We start from the raw sequence: 5,928 nt of genomic DNA, 5'->3' as shown, positions 1-5,928 counted from the left end.
AGGCTGGCGAGAGTGGGAGGATGGAGACGGTAGGGAGGGAGAAGTCTGGAATAGGAGGAGGGGGTGGCAGGGAGAGGGAGCAGGGATTGATGCTCCTTTGTTAAAGAGCCACGCCAGCCTCCTTTATCTCTCTCCCTCACACGGTCTCTGCTCAGATCCACTGTATGATTATGACTATGTCCAGTGGAAAACGTCAAAGTCCAGTGGAACCTTTAATAACAGTCAGCCATAAGGCTGTCCAATTAAAGGAATTTTGATCACAATTTTAATTTGGGCTCCTACAAACAAAAACAATGTAATCAGGAATAGTATTTTTTTGCACATTACGTTTTTCAAGTAAACTTTTATTTTGTCTTGTGATTTTTTTTTCATAATTGAGCAGCCCTACCCAGCGCCAAGTATAGTTGGGTTTTAATTCATTTATTTCAATCGCTGTAGCAAATGTTACTTAAAGAAATTCTGCATTGGTCTGGGACTATTTTCAGCAGCTAGAGAGTATTTGGGGCACCAGGGTGGTGTTTATGAGAATGAGTCAAAATAAACAGTAACACATTATTATTAAGGAGTGTGCTTAAGACAGACATGACACTGTCATAACCATGACATGACACTGGACATGATGTATGCTTATGATTGTTTGTTTATGACTGTTTTCATTAAGTGTCATTCGTTAAATTATGGCACTTTTATTAATATACTCAGTTACCGTGATGCAGCTTTTTATTCTGCCACACAAAAGGATTTTTCATTGATGACTACGTATATCAGACCCCAGACACCCGAGTCGGAACAGCGGCCATCCCTACATGTCTTAACGTTACCGGTGTTTGTGCCAAAATCTCCCCCCGCTGACTGTCCTGCGGCAACGGCCGCTTTGTTTAGGCACCAAAACGACAAAAAAGTGAAGGGGGCAATACTTCTGGGCAGCTGGGAGATCTTCTGCACAATAACGGCTATCGGACGGCTCCGTAGAGCAGAGATTCCCCCAGCCATCCCACCTACACCTGTCTCTCAACATTGTTGAGTAACGTTACAACAATCCCCTTTCCCCCATGTGCTGAAAAATCCAAAAAGATGACACTGACATGTGACATAAATGGTGATAGTGGTTAGCCTGCTAACTAGCTAACTGGTCAGCTAACAATACAAATCAAATCAAATCAAGGGAACGTAATAATGTGGGGAAACCGGCAGCTATTTCATTAGAAAGACATGAATACACATTATTAAACGTAACGCGAATAAAACTTGAATGGGTTTTAGTTGGCAATGATGTTTAACAATGAAAACTACAACTCTCATAATCCCACATAGCTTCACGAAGTCATCAAAAGTCTGTGTTTACATCCATTGCTTTGATTGAGAGACCCCTAGAGGCAGATAATTACATTTTGTATGTTTAAGTTTTATTGATTTATTTTCAACCAAGATATGGGATGAGACAATATTATATTAATATGGTTTAATGTTGCGTTACATGACCCATCTCTTCTGTAATGCTTTTTTGCATCTCTTCTATCCCTCTCCAGGTAACCCAACCCCCACTTGTCACAGACTCTCCTGCAAAATTGGCGCCCCACACTGCTGACATTTGCCTAAAGTTTAAATTGTTATTTGTACGTTGTTTACCAGGAAAATAAAAAACTGTATATTCTCCAGTGTTTCCGGTAGTAACACTCTGTTGTGGTGGCTGCCACAGAAAAACACAGCTTAAAAGAGTCCTTACTGGATGTAACTTTAATCTTTAAGTTCTAAGAGTAAGACAGCGCCTTGACGAGGGCGAGAGATGTGGCCCATGACCAGATTATCATAGCTCATGAATAAGCAGCGCAGTGATGATACAGACATCACATACATGAGACGTACGTAACACCGCTGACCTGTGCATTCACTCCGTGCCGGACCCGTTCATTCGAGTCGGCCATCACTCAGTGAAAAGAGAATCCAGTCTGCAGTGTAGTTCAGAGAATTGTGCAGTAACACATGATTAAAGAAGGTTTTTGTATCATCCACTTTAGTCCATTGAACGCTCCCTCTCTCCCCCTTTGTCTACAAGTGCCAAATCCCTGCCAAATCTAACCAGTATAGCCGCATGTCATCATTTCGCCGCTGGCTATCGAGGTGATGTCCAGATAATGATGTGGACTTTGTAAATCAGGGGAAGACCTGGTTTGATTCGGAGAGACGGCATTCATCCCACTTGGGATGGAGCAGCTCTCATTTCTAGAAACCTTGACAAGTTTATTAGTGGACCTAAACCTTAACAATCCAGAGTTAGGACCAGGAGGCAGAGTCACAGTCTAACACACTTCTCTGCTCCTTTATTCCAGGAGTTACCTAGTCAAAACCCCACAGTGACGGTGTCTGCCCCCCGACCATTGAAATTATTTAAATCAAAAGGTAAACAGAAGAGAGCTGTGCCATTGAACTCATAACAATTAAAACCACAAGTGTCAATGGCAAAAGAATGGAGAATTAAATGTGGACTCTTAACATCAGATCTCTCTCTTCTAAGGGGTACTAGTAAGATTATATCAGATTCTAATATTGATTATTCTGTCTTACTGAAACCTGGTCTGGGGATGGAGAATATTTAGTCTAAATGAATCCACCCCCCCCCCGTCTTGATGAACTCACATTCCTCGAGGCGCAGGCCGAGGAGTGGAGTTGCAGCCATCTCCGTTCTAATCTACTAATCGCTCTCATACGTCAACTAAATTATACTCATTTGAAAGTCTTGTTCTTAGTTTCACAACCCAAGTTGGAAATCAACGCAACCAGTTCTATTTGTTATGGTGTACCGAGCACCTGTCCATACTCTGAATCTTATCTGAATTTGCAGAGTTTTTGTTTGTCAAATTATCAGTGCTAAAAACGGACAAAGTTCTTATTGTAGGGGATTAATATTCATGTGGACATGAGAATGCATAGCCTTAGTAATGTGTTTTGTCTCTCTCTATTAGATTCCTATTGGCTTCTCTCAAAGTGTTCATAAACCGACTCACCGTTTTAACCAAACCCCTCGTCTTGTTCTGGTATATGGTTTGAAATTGAACATTTATAGTGTTCCCACAGAATCCTCTTTATCTGACCTGTTTGATTACTTGGTTTATACTGCTGAACTCCACGCCAGTAGGCAAAACCTTTACACAAGATGTCATCTACTCTATAGTGCTGTAGCTAAATTTAGAATGTGATCCATTGCATTTAATTCATTACCGAGTCACGAAGTAACGTGCTAATTCAGTCCCTCCCAAATCGATCATTTTGTTGATAGTGCAGCGCTCATCGACGCACTCACTCTGTTGCCCCTCATAAAAAGAATAATAAACAAAGACGTTAGCTCCATGTATAACTGAAACCGCAATAAGCAATACACGAAAAAAAAAACAAAAAAAGAAAGAACTGGAGACGATTGGCGTTCCACCAAAATGGAAATTCCGTTTAATCGGTAAGATATGTCTTAAAATTTTAGGAAGGACGCCCTCCGTAATGCCAGATCAGTTTACTACTCGTCATTAATGAGGAAAATGGAAAACCCCAGGTTTCTTTTCAGCACTGTAGCCGGCTGACGGAAGGTCTCAGCTCACTGAGCCAAGTATTCCCATAGCTTCTTAGTAGTCGACTTTATGAGGTTTCTTCAATGATAAATTATAACTATTAAAGAAAAATTCACCACGACCTGCCTTTAACTGGCACTGACTTATCTCTAAACTCAGAACCTTAACAACTGTAAACTAATATATGTTTTGACTGCTTTGCTTCACTTGATCTTATCAATTTAATTCAATATTTCTTCAGCTAACGATCAAACCAGCTCTAGGCCCATCCAACTACTATTTAAAGAGTTTTACCCTTAGTCAACACTTCTCAACTAGATAATAACACAATCTGTCTTTTGTAACAGGCTATGTCCACAAGCACTTTAAAAGTAGCTGTAATTAAACCTCTTTCTGAAAAAAGCCCAACCTTGATCAGATTGTAACCAACTATAGACCTATATCCAACCTTCCTTTCTCTCTAAGATTCTTGGAAAGCAGTTGCCAACAGCTGTGTGCTTTTCTGCTAAACCTTATTTGAGGATTTCATCAGGATTTAGAGTTCATCATAGTACGAGAGCAGCACTTTTGAATTACTAATGACCTCCATGCATCAGACAAAGGCTTATCTCTGTATGCTGGTGGTTTCATTAGATCTTAGTGCTGCATTTGATACCATTGACCTCATATCTTGATTAAGGCATTAAGGCATTTAAAGGATACTGCTCTAAGCTGGTTTAAGTCTTTTTATCAATCGATCTCATTTGTTCTGTTACGTGAATCCTCTGTGCACGCCAAATTGAGTAATGAGTCCCAACAAGATCTGTGCTCTGTCCAATCCTGTATTCTTATTATGCTTCCTTTAGCAATATTCATCAGGAGCACTCCTAAACTTTAATTGTTATGCAGATGATACTCAATTATATCTATCGATCAGCGATGAACTATCATTTCAAAACTTCAATGTGCTTCAGATTTTAAAACCTGGCCTGTTATTTCTAATGTTGAACTCAGTCATCACCACTGCGTTGCGAAATCTCGGATTTATCTTTGCACCAGGACATGTCCTTTATATTCCCTACTATAAGCAATTTCAAGGATTGCCTTTTTTACCTGAGTAATATTGAAAAAATCACGATATCCTCTATTCTCATGCATTTGTTACTTCTAGGCTGGATTACTGCATTTTTATTATCATCCTGCTCGAAAAGTCCTATAAAGACTCTTCAGCTGATCCAGAATGCTGCAGCACGTGTTCTGTACAAGAACCAGAAAGAGATCACATCTCTCCGGTTTTAGCTTCCATGCATTGGCTTCCTGTACTATCAGAATCGAATTTAAAATCTTCTTCTCACCTACAAGCTCTTCTGGTCGCACCGTCTTATCGTAACCGGACTCTAAGTACCTTACCACCCTACAAGAGCCACTACGCTCCAGGATGCGTGGTTCTGTGGTTTCCTAGGTCTCTCTAAAAGTAGAATGGGACCAGAGCGTTCAGCTATCGTATCTCCCTGTGGACGGTTCCAGTTGGGTCAGGGAGGGCAGACACCGTCCCACATTTAAGAGTAGGCTTAAGACTTTTTCTTTTGATAGAGCTTAGAGTTGGGCATCAGAGAACGAAATATGTTAGGGAGTGAGGCAGCTCGCAAAGCGTCCACCTAGACCCAGCCACCTGCTTTCTCTTCGAGTTGTCAGATCTATCTATATATAATCAGAATTTAATAACCACTACCAGGGAGGACTTGCATTCAGCCCAATTGGGTTGGGGAGGTTCTCACCCGACCAGGCTCCTCTCTTGCCCGGTCTCTCTTGATTACGCTGAAATAGTTTTTAGACACTGGGGACTTCTTTGGACAACTGAGTCTCCTCTCTCCTTTATCTTTCTATTTTTATCTGCATCCGTGTCCCAGAAATGCTGTTACTAGCCCCCCTAGCTCTGGGTAGTCATTCCCCAACCGGAGTCCTTATGTTTCTTTTTCCCCCAGCATGTTTCCTCATAGATCAGGGGCTCCAAAATCATGTTTTCAGCTGTCGCCATGGTCCCGCTACACGTTCTGCATCCATGTTTCATCTACTACCTCTGCGGTGCCCTGCTCATCCTGCCACGTCCTCTACGTCCTGCTGTGCCCTTGGTATGCCCACATTGCCCTGCATGCCCTGACTACTACAAATACTACAAACTACTATTTTTTGTGACTGTTATTGACACTCTTCATTCCACCGCAACTAGTCGTCAGACCCGCCTACCAAAGCCTGGTCTGTCGCGAGGTTTCTGCCTAAAAGAAGTTTTCCTCGCCACTGTCGCACTGTTGCTTGCTGCCTGGAGGGAACTACTAGAGCTGTTGGGTCCTTGTAAGTTCTGGAGTGTGGTCTAGACCTACTCTATCTG

At 41.7% G+C, this 5,928-nt stretch overlaps 1 protein-coding gene across 2 annotated transcripts in view; it reads right to left on the bottom strand.

Annotated features, from left to right (window-relative positions):
• Positions 1–5,928, bottom strand: part of lrrk1 (leucine-rich repeat kinase 1) — a 199,978-nt gene that overhangs the window by 179,632 nt on the left and 14,418 nt on the right. The gene's annotated exons all lie outside the window — the stretch shown is intronic.

This window comes from Etheostoma spectabile, unplaced genomic scaffold (assembly GCF_008692095.1).
Source record: "Etheostoma spectabile isolate EspeVRDwgs_2016 unplaced genomic scaffold, UIUC_Espe_1.0 scaffold48, whole genome shotgun sequence".
Lineage (NCBI taxonomy): Eukaryota > Metazoa > Chordata > Actinopteri > Perciformes > Percidae > Etheostoma > Etheostoma spectabile.
The sequence above is the reverse complement of the archived record's forward strand: the minus strand, read 5'-3'. Positions and strand labels throughout refer to the sequence as shown.